Here is a 19,174-nt window from a genome sequence, read left to right as displayed (position 1 = left end):
TGGATGAGAGGGGTTACAATATAGTATCCAGGTTTGTGGGGAGAGAATGTGAGAGAAAAAATAAAATAGTATGGTGGGCCATGTGATGAACCTTGTAGAGGTTTATTTATTGTTAGGATGAGGTTTCTAGGTAGATGAGTTTGTATACTAGCTTATGTGGCATAAGAACAAACCTACTGGAGGTTCATCTATTGCTAATGCCCTTATGTTGTGTCTTTATTACGAGTATAAGTCTTCTAAGAAATCGTCTCTCACTGTAGGAGAGTGCTAATGATTATGTTTTGCGATATATGTACTGTGTTTAGACAAGCATCAACCGTCTCTGTATTATAAATTAATTTTGAGACGGTCTTCAAGTTACTTTTGAGACTGTCTTATCACAAATTATTTGTGAGATTACGTTATGTCAGAAAATTGGAATTTACTTGGTCACTTACTATTGTCAAATGATCCCATTTTGAGTGCCTCATTTATTTATTTATCTTTTTATATTGAGAATATTTTTAAAGGATAATTTGATCAACCTCAATAGCAATTGTCCACTTATCACTCAATTGCAACACTCGTAAGTGATCTTCTCCTCTTTTCTTAGTCTTTATGCCAAAACTGAACGTAAATAAATGACCGGGATGAAGGAAGTAAGTGATAAAAAAGGGCACTTGGTAAAACAGTATAAGGTTCACTGTTTCATGATTAAACTAGTTTTGTGACCCGTGAGAATCACAGGTTTGATTGTTTTTGTTCTTTTATTTTTGCGGTATCGCTCATGAATGCGTTATGTATTTGGCTTGTTTGTCTTCTTACTTATTACTTGGAGATATGTTGGTAGGATTCCTATGCAAGACAACAAAGAGGGTCTTGTCACAGTTTCTGAGGGTAACTTGTTGAAAATCACAAACTCTGTATTAAACAATGACACCAAAACCCATGAATCCCTCATTTAAAGGAACAGACGAATGTTCGTTATCTGATTTCGAAGGCTGGTATTGCATATAAATTAAATGGGAAATTGTATTGTGTTGTGTTTCATCAGAGCACTCTAACCAACTTATTCTCAAAGCCTATAAGCAAAAGTCAACACAAGTTATGGGAAAACGTAAAATTGCATTCAAACAGTGGAATATTAAGTTTGCAAACTACTCTTTTACTGGTTGTTGTCTTGTTGTGTTAATAATTGTCGATCCCCTTTCTATTTCTATTCTCTGCTTTTTTTTAAGGTGTTTGGATTGTCTCTGGATTTCGAGGGCGCTTGGCTTTGTCACGTGGTTATTCAGGCTATTCTATTGGGTCACGGTGTTTGAATTGTCTCTGGATTTTGATGATTGCGCATCAAAAGTAAAGACCGCGGGTTCTCTCTTCATATAATTAAAATAAAATATAGGGTTTTTTGTCAAACACAACCTTTAAAAAAAAGGTTTTTCCAAACACCACCTTTAAAAAATTTTTGTAAAACACAACCTTTAATAAATTTTTTTTTGTCAAACACGACGTTTTGGCCGAAGGACTAAATATTTTGCAATGGGGTAACTTCTAGTCGACGTTTGAGATAGCAAACGATGTCGGTTTGAGGTGTTCTTGGACTCCTTGGAAATGTGGAAATACAAGCTTTCCAGAGGTTATCAATACGATGGTCAAAGGTGGCCTTATGTGGGGTCAATTGATGTGTAAAGTAAGACTGGTTGGAGAGGCTAGCTCTAAAGCGAGTGGTCATAGGGTTTTTCGTAAGTCTTTAAATGGGGTTAGAGTGTTTTATTTGGTCTAAAATTTGGTATATATATAGAAGGGAGTGTAAGGTAGGTCGTAGTTGTGTTGCTTTTGGTGATTGTTTGTTGTAAGTGGTGGTTTGAAGTGAGTGAATTGACCCACAAAAAAAAATCATACTTTGACATTCTTTTAATTGTTTTTTACCTCCAATTTACCTCCCCTCGAACCACCACTTGCAACCAACAACCACCACAAACAACACAACTAAGACCTACCTTGCACTCCCCGCTACCTACATACCAATTTTCAGACCAAATAAAGCATCATAACCTCATTAAAAGACCCACTAAAAATCTCCGACCACCCACTAATCTCTCCGACCAGCCTTACTTTACACAGCAATAGACCCCACATAAGACCACCTCTGACCATCGTGTTAATAACCCATGGAAATCTTGTATTTCCACCTTTCCAACGAGTTCAAGAACACCTCAAACCGACATCGTTTGCTATCCCAAATATCTATTGAAAGTTACCCCATTGCAAAATGTTAAGTTTTTCAGCCAAAAAGTCGTGTTTGGCAACTAAAATTTTATTAAAGGTTGTATTTTACAAACTTTTTTTTAAAATGTGGTGTTTGGAAAAAAACCTTTTTTTAAAGGTTATGTTTGACAAAAAAAACCCTAAAATATAAATACTATACGAATACAAGCTGTACGACCCAACAGAAGAGCCTTTATTCTCACGCAAAACAATAGGGTTTAGCATTGTTCAGCTTTCCGGTACGCCCAAACCCTTATTTATCTCAAATTTTCTTCTTTTCTAATTTAAATTAGGTTAAATTTAGTCACTTAATTTACCTGCAACATTGAAATTCGACCATCTTCATTCATTCACGACATTCATTTCCTTCGAGTTTGGTACTAATTTCTGTCATTCCTCTTTAGTTTATGTCAATTAATTTCTTGTTCATGTTAATTTACTGGATTAGTGTGCTTATTTATCTTAGATATCTTTATTGTTAATTACGATTAATAACATGGTTTTAGGGTTGTTTTTTGTGTTAATTTGAGTAATTAGTATGTGCGAGTTGTGGAATTAGTAAGGGTAATTGCTTATTATTGTGTTTGGTTATTGACAAATTATTAGTTTTGGAATACTAATTCCATGATTTTGTGCTATAATGACAGAGTTACTTTTCCAACACATCAAGTTTTTGGCGCCATCGTGACACGGTATCGACTATAGAGGACTGATATTTTGTTAATTGGTCTTTCAAATGCCTACTATAGACGACCATATGAGACCCGACCTTAAGTGGATCGGATCACCCATCAACATTGGAGTTGTGGAGGCTAAAAGTTATGGGTTTGAGCCGGAGTTAATTATGTTAGTTGAACGACATGCCTTCCACGGGCTTGATAGTGAGAAAGCGATTGATCATCTTGTGAGTTTCGGGGAATTGTGTGCTCTTGTTAGGATTGACGGGGTGCCTGATGAAACCGTAAAGCTCATACTCTTTCGCTTTAGTCTTCAGGATGAAGCCAAAAGTTGGTTGTACTCTCACCCTCCCAATACATTTCATACTTGGGAAAACCTCTCTCAAGCTTTCCTTAACAGATATGTTTCTCCTTCGAAATGCCTCGAAATAAAACTTTCTGAACTCGGCATAACAAGCCAGCCACCACCACCCTTACACACCAACCTTCCTGTGACCGACACCACTGATGAAGACTTCCGCGAGGAGATGCGAGCCTCTATGGGGCAGTTATTGGCCAATGATCATACCCTTATGTCCCTAATGGAGCAAGTCATGAGGACACAAAACCATCAAAACACGAGGCTTCAAAACCTTGAAAATCGTGTTGAAAACATTGAAAACCTTCTCTTGCCTATGTTTAGTAATGTGTGTGGGTTTAACCCAGGCATTTTTCGCCCGGAGCACTCCATTTACAGGCCCCCACCCGATTATAATTACCAGCAACCCATGGATTCCCCCCCTTTACCTGACTACAACCCTTACCCCGAGCAATACCATTACAATACTTCTCATCCTCCACAATAGGTAATGGTTTTATTAGGCCGACATAGGCCGTATTGTTATATTATCTCGCTTATGGGCTTCGACCCAATGTAATCTGTATTTATATCCCTTTGCCTTTAATGAGAAGGCATAATACACAATTTACACAAAGAGATATAAATACAGATTACATTGGGTCGAAGCCCATAAGCGAGATAATATAACAATACGGCCTGAGTCGGCCTAATAGGTTTGTTCCTTGTTTCTACTGATTCAATAAGTAAATTTTGTATTTAAGTTGAGATTTGCAAAAAAAAAAAAAATGATTGGGACGGAATTTTAGTCTCGCGTTTTAGCTAATCGTTTGATCAGCAATAGTTTCTATTCTCCTATGGCATATTGTTAAACACAAATTCTCATTTGTGACGGAGATACCCGTCGCAAGCTTGCGACGGGTCAATTACATATCATATCAATAACGGGTCTAGGAAACAAGTTGGGGACAATAGCCTCCATGCATTTATAAATGGATTGTACCATATGTACTGGCTCATTTATTTATTGCCAATTATATTGCAATAAACAGTCCGTCTTTAATGCCCTACTTTTTTGTGATAATTATTTGCCATCACTCTTCTGTGTCTTCTTCATCTTCAGTACTTCACTCTTACATGCAATAGATACAAAATCCTATTAATTCCCTCTCTATTTTCCACAATCATATATTCATCTTACAAATTATCTCAAAATCATTACGAACATTAATATGATATCTTCGCGTTGTTTTATTTCAAGGTAATGTGGTGACATTTGAAGTTAATATGGAGACCTTTATTGTCTGTGAGGTTACATTGTATGCTTATGTATTTAAATATTTTGTGGTGACAATGTCTATATAGTCTATAGATTTGTCAAGCAAGGACACTCAAAGATGAAGTTTTTTTTTTTTTTTTTTGCTAAAATGCCAGCTTTATCATTGATAAACAACAACTTACAAACTCCAAGTTCACATTTTTGTGCCTATATTACATCATTTGCACCTTTGACAAAAAATGAAGTATTGTTGGAGAATAGTTTCATGTATATAGGAGAGTCATTATACTAATTCTATCATTTTCAGGAAATGGATATTAGTACTATATATGAATATGTAGTCATATATTCTAAAAATGTGTATAGTTTTCTTCATTTTGTCACCCTGTCAACCTGCACAAGATCTGATTATTATAGACCTTGAGAGATGGTAACATATTGATCAATGAAGTAAACATGATAAGTTCCAATTTCCTATTTATTTATTTTTATCAAAGTACAAGATTGTTCCCATTTAATTTTTAGTTGCTATGAAATTTTGATTAAATAACCGAAGGCAATGTCACCATATCGAGTCCACTTTTTTATATATTATTAAAGTACTTTGTAACCAACTTTAGAGATCTTACAGACCTTAAGAGACAGTAACATATTGATTAATTAAGTAAACATGTATCAATTTCCTAAATATCAGTTACCATATTTAAATGGGTGTACTCTATTTACTCCATCACATATTAGTTGGCTGAAAATGATATGAATTATACTCTTCAAATGGTCACATAATAAAATTTAGGTAACCATGTTACAAAATATAATATATGACAATTTTAAGGATAAATACTTTCATTTGTATATTCTAATGAGGTATCTTAAATGATAACATATGGTGACATATTGAATAATTTTGTGAACATGTGTGAGATGTGCATTAAATTCTCCTAATGGAGCTGTGTGTTTATATCTTTCTACAAAATGGCACCTCTTTAGATTAGTCACGTATTGAACGATAAAGTAAATATCTTGTACTATGAACTGTAACTTGTATTTAATTTTATCTTGTAATACGGACTATCAAATCTTGATCGTCATTTGAAATAATATCATTTATAACTTCATCACTATTCGAAAATAAAGAACAACTTTTGTAGAATTTTAGAACTAAAGTGGTCACATATTAGACAAGTCTTTTTTGTCTAATATGTCACCATTTTTATTCATATATGTTATGATGATACGAATCATTCAAATCAAATCAAATATAATGTAAAATGGTTATATTTTATAACCAAGATGATAACATTTCATTCAAATATTCTATGTCACCATTTTAATTCAGATATGTTATCATTCTAAGATTATTTTTCTTAAAAAAACAAATCAAATGTAATGTAAAAAGGATCACATTTTCGATTAAAATAGTTATATTTTCTAACTAAAATGTTCTGCATAACTCTATACTCTAAACTCTTTCTATTCATATTCTATCTAAAATGGTTACATATACTTGCTAAGATAGTAACATTTTATACACATAGTCAAATGTGACCATTTTGATTCATATATGGCATGATCATTATGAAAGAAATGTAGATTCATATACATGTTAACATATTCTTATATGTCTAATTAATTGTCATAAATTAAAACGGATCTTATGCATGCAAACAATATTATAAATAAAGGAGAAATCATATCCTTACATTGTATGTTTCGGCTATTAGGGCACAAGAGAGATCACCTTTCTCTTCTTGTTCTTGAGCTTTTCCAATGGAAGAATGAAGATCTAAGTACAAGATCTCTCCCCAAGCTTTATACCCAAGGCTTAGCACTTAATCAAATTAATATTATAATTACTAGTATAACATTAATCTTTAGAAGAAAATTGAACCAAAAACTATATAAAACTCTTATGTGTTTTCGGTTTTTAAGAGAGAAGAAGAGAGGATTTTCTTCTCACTAGAACTTATGTTTTGGATGAATGAAATTAGGATCGAAAATGATACACTATCTTTTGTATATTATTAGGCAAAATAAAAGAAAAACAATGATAGTTTTTCTTCCCCAAAACCGTGTAAGAGGAGGGCTATTGGGGAGCCAATGCATGAAAAATTTGTTCTTCACAAGAAACAATAGGCTTGCATGCCTAGACTTGCTTTTTCATCATTATGTTTTATCAACTAAATAAAACAATTAACTAGCTTAATTCTCCCCAATATTTTCGGCACTTTACCTAATATGGATCCCATATTATTTTTGTCAATTGTCAATGTGTCACATGTCAAATGTGACATAAATATGTTATGTATTTTTAACATATTAAAAATCAACGTATTAATAAGAATACGTCACATACAAAATTGACTTAGTAATTTCATAATTACTCGTGCCAAAATATTTTACCATTTATAAATTTCAACTGATTGAATTTATAATAATTCATTCATTTTAATTGTTACATTAAACAATTTATTTCATCCGAGTAATTATACAATTTAATTACTCAGACCGTATCTAATTTAATCATATTTCAATTTGATACGTAAATTTTACTTCCAAAATCGTCCGTCAATTTTCAAGTAATTTAATCAACTCGCAACGTTATACGATTAATTAAATAATCAATTAAGTGTATTGCCCTTTAGGTATGACCTAGGGGTCAACGATCACCACCGTCACACGACAAAGAATGTCAAACTCTAGTCACCAATCATTACCGATATATGTTGACCATTGACAAGAACAAAATTACTTCCCAATTGTATTCTTCTAAATGAGATTTAATAATGATATTTAAATCACGTGATCGCACTATTGTTGAGGACACATTTCCCAACAATCTCCCACTTGTCCTCGACAAGTGTGCGTCACCAATTCTCTTGTCCTATTACTATCTCCCACTCAATGCAAGGTGTCTTTCAGGTCGTACTTGCAAGTGATCATATCGAGAGTGGTTTCCTCGATCTGGAGAATAACTGATTGACCGGATTTATCCACACTGGATACCCTCCGAGCGTGGCCACGCATTTCCAGTTCATTACTCCTCGAGTGGCCCTGAGATATTGTTATAACCCTGACAAGGGGTGGACAATTCCTATCGCACTCATTCCCTTCGACTAGCCACAGCCATCATAACCCAAAATATGCCCATTTGACCCCATTTACGAAGGTCGTAGTAACACAAATCAAAGTTATTCTGAAATCGTGCCATCTTAGGCGAATAGTCTTTAGTCAAAAGAATCGACTCATTAGAATACTATAGTAGCTCTCGCCACGACCAGGCTATATAAATTTGCCAGAACTCTATAAGCGGTCATTAGGCCCTGCAAAAAGTTCTTAACAGTCTGCCTATGTGATCGACTAGTCATCTCACATGACTGTATGGCACTTGAACTTGCCATCAATCGCCTCACACTCTAGTCACTTCGAGACGTCACCTCATATAAGTAACTATGGGCAAAACAATGTTAATCCATGTTCACTTTAACGAGGTTCAATTGTCTCTACAACCCGTTTGGATGTAACAAAGTATAAATTAAGGATAATAGACAAATGCGATTATGAACATGAACAAAAACAACACTTTTATTTCATTTCAAAATCTAACAGAAATTTGGTACACGTTTAAGTCCCATGGACGTAACATGCCCATCATGCTTAGCCTGCGATAAAGGCTTGGTGAGCGGATCGGCTATGTTGTCATCCGTCCCAACCTTACAAATCGCAATTTCCTTTCTTTCAATGAAATCTCTTATTACATGATATTTTCTAAGTACATGTCTAGATCTATTACTAGACTTCGGCTCCTTAGCTTGGAAGATCGTCCCACTATTATCACAATAGAGAGTGATGGGATCATCGGCGGTAGGTACTACTTTTAGACCTTCCGTGAATTGCTTGATCCACATAGCTTCCTTGGCGACCTCCGATGCTTTGCTATGTACTCGACCTCCGTTGTTGAATCCGCGATTCTGACTTCCTTGAAGCTTCTCCACTTTACGGCACCACCATTGAGCATGAAAACAAAACCCGCTTGTGATTTCATGTCATCCCTATCCGTTTGAAAACTTGAGTCCGTGTATCCCGTAACACGCAACTCATTGTCTCCTCCAAACACGAGGATAGAGTCCTTAGTTCTTCTCAAGTACTTAAGGATGTTCTTGACAAAGAATCCAGTGACTCTCACCCGGATTTGCTTGATATCTACTCGTCATGCTCAAGGCATACGAGACATCAGGACGTGTGCATATCATGGCATACATGATTGATCCAACAACGGAAGCGTAAGGGATCAACTTCATGCGTTCAACATCATGGGGTTCGGAGGGACATTGAGTCCGCTCAATATCGTTCCGGTTACCATTGGTACCAAACCCCTTTTGGATTTGTCCATGCTGAATCGTCGAAGAATCTTATCAACATAAGACTCTTGACTTAGTGCCAATATCCTCTTGGGTCTATCTCTATAGATCCGGATACCTAATATGCGTTGTGCCTCTCCTAAATCCTTCATTTGGAAGTGGTTACCTAACCACTTCTTAACAGAAGACAACATTGGAATATCATTTCCAATGAGTAGTATGTCATCGACATACAAGATTAGGAACACAACATTGCTCCCACTGAATTTCATGTATAAACATGGTTCCTCAACATTTCGAGTGAAACCATTTTCTTTTATAACATGATTGAATCGATGATTCCAACTTCTAGATGCTTGCTTAAGACCATAAATGGATCTCTTAAGCTTGCACACTTTGTTAGGATTTTTAGAATCAACAAAACCTTCGGGTTGTATCATGTACACCTCCTCTTCTAAATGCCCATTTAGAAAAGCGGTTTTGACATCCATTTGCCATATTTCATAATCATGAAATGCGGCGATCGCTAACAAAATCCGTATGGATCTTAGCATGGCTACGGGGGCGAAGGTCTCATCATAATGGAGACCTTGGACTTGGGTAAATCCTTTTGCCACTAGCCTAGCTTTGTAGACATCATCATGTCCTTCTATGCCATTTTTGACCTTGAATATCCATTTGCATTGAAGGGGTCTTGCCCCTTTAGGCAAATCTACCAAGTCCCAAACTTGGTTTTCAAGCATAGAATCCATTTCGGATTTCATGGCTTCAAGCCATAAGTTGGAATTAGGACTAGAGATTGCGGCTTTGTAGGTGGCGGGCTCGTCACTTTCCATAAGCAACACATCGAGTGTTCCATCTTCCTCGATAAGTCCCACATATCGATCGGGATGGCGAATTACTCGGCCCGTCCTTCTTAGTGGAGGAGGTACAACCGCGTTAGACGACGAAGGAACATCTTCTTGCGTCTCTACCTCGGTTTGTGGCTCTTGAACTTCATCAAGTTCAAAATTTCTCCCACTCTGTCTTTTAGAAATAAACTCTCTTTCTAAGAAGACAGCCTCACAAGACACAAACACTTTGTTATCTTGAGGTTTGTAGAAGTAGTAACCTCGAGAGGTTAAAGGATAACCCACAAAGATGCATTTTTCGGATCTTGGGGCAAGCTTATTATCGGGTTTAGTCTTGACATAAGCATCACATCCCCAAATTTTCATGTAGGATAGATTAGGAACTCTTCCTCTCCATGTTTCAAATGGAGTCTTTTCGGTGGCTTTAGTGGGACTATTATTTAAAGATAGCATTGCGGTTTGAAGCGCAAATCCCCAAAACGAGTTCGGTAACTCGGTTTGACTCATCATCGATCGAACCATATCAAGTAGGGTTCGATTTCTCCTTTCGGCAACACCATTGAGTTGTGGTGTTCCGGGTGGAGAAAGTTGTGATATAATACCACGACTTTTCAAGTGTGAATCAAATTCAAGACTAAGGTATTCACCACCACGATCGGATCGTAGTGCCTTAATCCTTTTGTTCAATTGGTTTTCTACCTCGTTTTGAAATTCCTTGAATTTCTCAAACGCTTCACTCTTATGTCTCATTAAATAGACATGCCCATGTCTACTTAAGTCATCGGTGAAGGTTATAAAGTAGTCATAATTACCACGAGCGGTGATACTCATTGGTCCACATACATCGGTGTGTATGAGTCCCAATAGCTCACTAGCTCGTGTCCCTTTACCACTAAAAGGATTACGAGTCATCTTGCCAAGTAGGCAATATTCGCATGTACCAAATGATTGATAATCAAATGGTGTAATCACATTAGTAGAAATTAATCTTTTGATGCGATTCTCGTTTATGTGACCTAATCGACAATGCCAAATGAACGCTTCACTTGGGTCACTTGTTTTGAGTTTCTTTGATTGAATGTTATAAATATCATTTGTCGGATTTGAGGTCTCTAAAATGTATATGCCATTGATGGAAGTAGCTTGGCCAATAACCAAATCATTCCTAGAAATAGAGCAACGATTGTTCTTAATGACAAAACAAAAACCGTCCATGTCTAGCATGGCGATTGAAATAATGTTTTTAGAGAGTGTAGGAACATAAAAACAATTATGCAAATACAACTCAAAACCGTTTGGCAAAGCTAGAACATAAGTTCCTTTGGATTCGGCCGCTACCCGAGCTCCATTTCCAAGTCGAAGATCCACATCTCCCTTGCTAAGCTTCTCCACATCTCTTAAACCCTGTAAATGATTACAAAGGTGAGAACCACAACCGGTATCTAGTACCCATGTCGTAGTGGAAGTATAATTTATATCAATAACATAAATTTCTTTAGGAATTGTACCTTTTGGAGTAATGAGTCCTTCCCTTATATTTCGCAAATACATAGGGCAATTCCTAAGCCAATGTCCCATGCCATAGCAATAATGGCACTCATCATTAACTTGCTTGAAGTTTTTGACTTTCTTTGCTTTCTTCTTGAACCTCTTGCCCTTTGTAGCAAGAACTTGATTGCTATGGCATGGGACATTGCCTTTGTAGCCAATGTCGCATTTGTTGGATTCATTGTAAAGAACTACAAATATGGAGGAAAAGGAAATATTAACATTTGTCTTTTAAAATCATACTTGTAAAATATCAACAAGATATGAACATTTATATAGTGACCTCTACCCAACTATTATAAATGATTCCAAGACCCAAATTCATATCAACTTAGGCACGGGATAGCCGATGCAACCTTTATCGATATAACTCGGTGGATTAACCTTTTAATCGATTCTACTTTTAGAACTCTTGGTCGATAAAATTACTGTAATGTTTATCTATAGCCCAAAACACATCAACAAGGGTACGGGATAGCCGATACAACCCTTATTAAATACTTTTGTTGAGTTCAATCCAAATTTCGAATAAATGTGTCCATAATCCAAATTCATATTAATTTGGGCACGGGATGGCCGATACAACCCTCATCAACACGAATTCGGTGGATAAACATTCATCACCCACTTCCCCTACGTAACAAGGTTTGTACCCCGGGATGGCCGAGTGCACTCCCTCGCGAAATAGGTTTTCATGGTTTCTACTATTTGGTAAGGCTATGTCTTAATTAATTGTTTTTGCGAGAGGTCATGTCAATTTATTATCTATCACGTTTTAAGTGAACTAAAGCGGTGAACTACGATAATTCTAATTGACACGGTCGATAAATTCGATAAAAGAAGATGCATGTTTTAGTTATGGCGATTTAGCAATGCATGTGACATAAAATAAAATGCAAGCATAAAATAAATAAATCCTAGTATGGCCTTTCCTAAAATAGAAAAACTCTTTAACTATTACAAATTCGGAAACCAACTCCATTGGTCCCTTGAACTTCGGTTGTGGCACGCATCTCGAGGTAACACCGTCTTTATGTATCGCCATTCTTGAAGAAATCCGTCTTTAGGAACTCCTAATGAATAAAATTACATAATAAATTACATAATTTCCTATTATACATTTGTAACTAAAATAAAATAAATTTATTAAATTACAAAACGGTGATACGAGATCACAATAAAAATTACAACCGAATCGATATTCCCATACATTTCGGAAATACCAATTAAAATCTAAGGCCATACTAAGTAAAATTACATAATTCAAAATTACATAAATAAAAATTATGACAATCATAAAGAAAAATGCAGCATTATAATATGTATGAACATGCTCAATTTTTATGCTAAATCGCCTTTAATTAGCCAATATCGTATATTACTCGGTTTTTACGGATTTGCGTGATTTCAACATTTTATAATCACAAAAATACATAAACTCATATTTATGCATAAGTTAATTACCCTAACCTCTTAGGACTCAAAATATAGTCTTCACTAATAATTTGACCATAATTAACTTTTATTTACAAAATTGTTCATAAATGGGCCAAAAATACAAAATATAAGCTATTAAACTTCAAATAAATCCAAAAATTTCAAATAAATTCAAAATTTGAAATTTAAATTCATGAACATTCTGGAAAAATTCCATGACACTCATAATGTTCAAAATCTTAGGTTAAAAATTTCGAAAAAATTTCCGGAAAAACAATGTTGCGGTTTATCGATTTTTAATAAAATAATCATAAAAACATGGAAAAATTATTTTCATTAACTTTTCAATTTTAGATCTGAAAAATATAATAAAATGCAACATTAGACGTTTTTCCTAAGTCATAGATTATATTTTATTAATTTTCATTAATAATGTCACTATTTATGCCATTTTTCTTCAAAAAATCATAAATCATGCTAAAAGACTTCTTTATAGCCAATTATTTTACACACATCTTGTAAAATTGCATGTGACAACATATAAATTTTCTATGACCAGATTCGAAATTTAACTCATATTAACCTATTTTTCTCTTAAATCCATATTTAATAATGAAAAATTCATTTTTCGAGCATAACAAGTGCAAAAATTATGAAAAATTACAGGTTATCTCAAAATAATATATGTGAACACATATCCAAAAACCAAGTGAAAATTCGAAGTATAGCTAATTTTCGACCAAAAATGACATTTTTACTCATAAAATCACATTTAAATGTCATTATTATTAATATGAACAATAAAAATCCGAATAATTAACCAAAATATCCTAAAACACTTTAGGACCATAAATATTAACATGCATGTAATTATTTCGTGATATATCATAATAACACAAATTTTACAAGTTTTATTTTGTTATTCATATAACTCGGAAAAACTTTTAACCAATTTGCATGCAAACAACCGTGGCTCATGATACCGATTGAAAGAAATGTAGATTCAAATACATGTTAACATATTCTTATATGTCTAATTAATTGTCATAAATTAAAACGGATCTTATGCATGCAAACAATATTATAAATAAAGGAGAAATCATATCCTTACATTGTATGTTTCGGCTATTAGGGCACAAGAGAGATCACCTTTCTCTTCTTGTTCTTGAGCTTTTCCAATGGAAGAATGAAGATCTAAGTACAAGATCTCTCCCCAAGCTTTATACCCAAGGCTTAGCACTTAATCAAATTAATATTATAATTACTAGTATAACATTAATCTTTAGAAGAAAATTGAACCAAAAACTATATAAAACTCTTATGTGTTTTCGGTTTTTAAGAGAGAAGAAGAGAGGATTTTCTTCTCACTAGAACTTATGTTTTGGATGAATGAAATTAGGATCGAAAATGATACACTATCTTTTGTATATTATTAGGCAAAATAAAAGAAAAACAATGATAGTTTTTCTTCCCCAAAACCGTGTAAGAGGAGGGCTATTGGGGAGCCAATGCATGAAAAATTTGTTCTTCACAAGAAACAATAGGCTTGCATGCCTAGACTTGCTTTTTCATCATTATGTTTTATCAACTAAATAAAACAATTAACTAGCTTAATTCTCCCCAATATTTTCGGCACTTTACCTAATATGGATCCCATATTATTTTTGTCAATTGTCAATGTGTCACATGTCAAATGTGACATAAATATGTTATGTATTTTTAACATATTAAAAATCAACGTATTAATAAGAATACGTCACATACAAAATTGACTTAGTAATTTCATAATTACTCGTGCCAAAATATTTTACCATTTATAAATTTCAACTGATTGAATTTATAATAATTCATTCATTTTAATTGTTACATTAAACAATTTATTTCATCCGAGTAATTATACAATTTAATTACTCGCATCGTATCTAATTTAATCATATTTCAATTTGATACGTAAATTTTACTTCCAAAATCGTCCGTCAATTTTCAAGTAATTTAATCAACTCGCAACGTTATACGATTAATTAAATAATCAATTAAGTGTATTGCCCTTTAGGTATGACCTAGGGGGTCAACTGATCACCACCGTCACACGACAAGAATGTCAAACTCTAGTCGACCAATCATTACCGATATATGTTGACCAGTTGACAGTAACAAAATTACTTCCCAATTGTATTCTTCTAAATGAGATTTAATAATGATATTTAAATCACGTGATCGCACTATTGTTGAGGACACATTTCCCAACACATTAGATTCTACATTGTTCAATACAAACAAGTAAACAACTAGCATCCCATTTCCCCGCCCACATTTCTTCAGCGCTTCTTGACGTTACCACCTCCCTTTGCGGCTTCAACACCACCATCGCCTGCGACAACCTTTCTCATCCCAACTCTAGTGTAAGTGCAACATTGGGTGAAGTTGCTATTCAAAAGATGTTGCCTCTTCTTCAACACCCATCGACTGCAAAAAAAAAAAAAAAAAAAAAAAAAAAAATCAATATGTCAATATTTCTGCTTAATATGTAGCCATTCGGAATATTATGTCACCATTGGAGTTACATATTTCACACATGCACTCATATTGTAAAATGACTACATATCTTGACTAAGTTGGTACATTTAATACACATACACACATGTTACTTCATGTATTCTTACATGTTAATATTTTAATCAAATTTAATCAAAACAAACCGTAAGAAGGTTATATTAATCTGCCTACATATGGATACATTCTGACTAATATGGTTACATATTATAATTCGTATTGTAAAACAATTACAAATTCTAAATAAAATGGTTCCGACGAGTCGGACTGTACCGTTTCTTAACCAAAATGAAAACACAAACAACATTGACAAACAATCAGACAACTCCAAAATACAAAAAAAAAAAAAAATTACATTTAATAAAACCATCATCATCAAACCACCATTACATATCATATGTCCACATGATACATTTGCATGTCTACATTATTAAAACAGAAAACTATAATCAAAAGCATTAACCAAATAAATTAAAATAAAATCACTATAAAGACATACCTTCAACGACATCATCGCCCGCCTTTGTGGCTTTTGTGTTTTTCTTCACCGCCTTTTTTTGGCTACCATATTTTATGATAATGTTTTGTATTTTAGGCAGTAAATTGAAAGGGAACGAGATTGAAAGGGAAGTTTTTTAGACAGAAAATTGAAAGGGAAGAGAGAAAGAGAAGAGAGAAGAAGAGAAGATAGAAGATGAAAAGGGGGTAAAAATGATTTTGATAAGAATCAAATTAGGTTAACCGCTCTGTGGTTAATAATTGCTTTGGGAAATGTGGTTTTTTTTTGTTTTTTTTTCCAATTACTCTCAGTCAAGCCATCACTATTCATAAACAGTATGGGCTGTCTATCCATTTAGCACAAAAACGTTACTATTCGACCCGTCGCAAGCTTGCGATGGGTATCTCCGTCACAAGCAGGACGGACTGATCATTAAAAGCTTCTTTTTTTAATAGGGGGTCGAGCGAGTTGGGTACCAGCTGTGGATATTATATGCACGACATTTCTCCGTTTATCCATTAATCGTTGATTAATATGATCTGATTACTGGGGTAAATTGGTTCGTCTCATGTGTGAGACGGTCTCTTCAAAGACTGCCTACAGCCTACACGAATCATACTTCTGTGCTAGAATACACGTGAAATGCAGTATGATTCAATGTGATAACAAATTAACAATACACGTCAAATGCAAGTACGATCTTGACTAGTTACAGAAGTGTCAAAGCGAACTTTTATTGTAGTCTTGTAGATATGATTATATGAATATATATTTAGATTTTGGCAGTGATAGTTTTGCAGGCCTGGTTATTTGCTCGTCACCACAATCATTGTACAAAGAAAGACCCGTGTGCCACCCAACTCGCAGTCCTGGTCCCCTCGCAAGTCTGAGTTATGCAAAACCCCAAAACAAGACTAAGACGAACAAATTAAACAAGTATGAAGCTAAGTAATGATTAGAGTAAACACAAATTCTTATTTCAGACGGAGGGTATCCGTCTTAAAATTAAGACGGGTCGAATTGATACCATTTTCATTGCATATAACCCGTTTCATGCAATTTGGTGAAATGTCTTTTTATTTTTTTTAATACAATTGTCTTGTCATTGTTGTCAGTCATTAAATGCTTGTTGATTATCTTTATCTATCATCATTGTTTCATATCTATGGAAGCAAAACACCGAAATTTTTCCTCCACTCATTATCATATTTTTCTGTACATTTATTTCTTACACCTTTTTTTTTCTTCTCCTTCATTCATCACTTTTATAGTTCCATACATCTCCTTCATAATCAAGTTCTCCAAATTTTATTGTTTAAACACCAAATTATTGGTCATCAACATTTTCTTTATTGATCATCTTTCATATCTAATAATTTATTTTCATCTTTTATATACTTAGTTAGATGCATTTGAGACCTAAAAGGTAACATGAATCCTTTGTTTTCTCTCTTAATTTCAATACCCATTTTTTTTTAATTTGTGAATCTTTGATGTTTAAAATTTAGGGGTTTTGGTTAATTTTGTTAGTTTTTGTTTGCATGATTGGTTTTTAAATTGATTTTGTTTGAAGTTTTACATAAATAATTTTGTAGATCTATTTCTCTTCCTTAAAAGGATTCTTACACAATGTTTTTCTTATTATTTTTGCGTTTTTTTGTTTATCAATGGTATCATGATAACTTTAGTAATGGTGTATTCTACATTTACGACGGTTGTACTGATGAAATAGTAAATTAGACGTTTATGTTTTGGTAAAATTTTAAAAAAAATTGTTTGCAAGATTTGTTATGGAAATAAATCTTTAAGATCTTTTATGTTTGTGGTCATTAAATTCAGTTTTACTGATTCGCCAATTAGTATACATTATATTTCATCTAGTTGGTCTTGCTTCAGACGAACCATTTTGGTCTGAAGCAATAAGACGGTATTTTGTAACCATTTTACGGCCAAATGTGACCACTATTGAAAAACAAGTTACCACAAGCTGGAATACTGACAATACCATTGTGGTTACATTTAAAAATAAAATGGTCACATATTGTCCAGCTTTAGACGAAAAATGACCGTCTGAAACAAGAATTTGCGTATTTCATATAATCTCATCCGAGCGATTTATTCCTTATTTTCTTTGATATATCAAAAGGTTTAAGATGTACTTGGTTATTGTGGTTTTGTTTCCAGTTCAATTTTTTTATCATAACGTAGTATGCAGAAATTGATCAACAAAGAGATTGATTTTTTAGGGTCTTTATTTGACTGGAAGGCGAAATGAGAGAGCAATTATGCGTGTTTGTCTACTTTTTGCATCATTTTGTGACCATTACGATTATTCTTTGACCAGTTTAAAGCTATTTGTAACCATTTTTATCTATTATGTAATTGCATCACATTATTCAAATTATTTCACATTAACAAGTTATATGCAACTTATATTCACATCGTCGTGCTATTTGTTGAGTCTTTCATGATATTTTAAAGAACATAATTTTATAAAGAACCTGATTATACAACAGTTTAACGGAATATGGTGACATAAATAGGTGAAAATAGTGACATATTAGGAACGACATGGTCACAAGTTTTGTTCGATGCAACCACTTCCCGTTAACGATGTCAAGATCAAAAGAGAAGGGGTTCAATCATATGAAGTGTGATGAACTCGACAACGTTTCTACCAAGAGAGGCGAAATCGGACATGAAACTAGGGTTGCGTAAAACTTCAAATGCACCACTACTTCTGATGAATGTTTATTTGATGTTTAAACAACGTCTGACTTCTTATCAATCACTTTTAGAGGTTGTGGTTATATAACAATTTTTGCTCAAAACCAACACAAATTATTACAACTTTCTCCAAAATGGAGACAAGCAATACTGTTCAACATGTTATCATTAGAGTTTAACATGTCACCTTTGTTAGATCAATATGTTACATTGTTACCAATTGAGGACAACATTTTGTTTAATATGTATCCATTTCAGATCAACATGTAACCAGTTCAGGATATCATGTTGGCATATCGAAATAAATTATGTGACCATACCGGAACATATGTTAGCAATTTACTGTAATATGTTTCCATTTTAGGAAATTAATTTTGGTCAAATTATAAATTGGTTGATCATGTTCTCTTGCTCAGTTACTTTGTTTAGTAATAATAGAATATAACATCAATTTAGTCTGATATGTTATCATTTACTCAAAATTGTGGTACCATTTTTGTTTAAAAATAAAATGACTACAACTTAATAAAAGGTGCAAACAAACACCTAGAATCAAGTAAAAAATGTACTTAAAATGTCTCCAAAACCATACATGGCCAACAAAAACAAGAAAGTTTAACACAAACAACTACAACCACTGCATTGCCTCGCCCATTAT

The 19,174-nt window shown here is 33.8% G+C and overlaps 1 long non-coding RNA gene across 1 annotated transcript; it reads left to right on the top strand.

Moving 5' to 3' along the window:
* Positions 1–16,960: 16,960 nt before the first annotated feature.
* LOC141621888 (uncharacterized) lies at positions 16,961–18,931 on the top strand. Its single transcript, XR_012532761.1, has 2 exons — positions 16,961–17,215; positions 18,333–18,931. It is a non-coding gene; the product is annotated as an uncharacterized LOC141621888 (long non-coding RNA).
* Positions 18,932–19,174: the final 243 nt, after the last annotated feature.

This window comes from Silene latifolia, chromosome X (assembly GCF_048544455.1).
Source record: "Silene latifolia isolate original U9 population chromosome X, ASM4854445v1, whole genome shotgun sequence".
Lineage (NCBI taxonomy): Eukaryota > Viridiplantae > Streptophyta > Magnoliopsida > Caryophyllales > Caryophyllaceae > Silene > Silene latifolia.
Note: the sequence above shows the minus strand (reverse complement) of the source record. Positions and strands in the feature narration are given on the sequence as shown.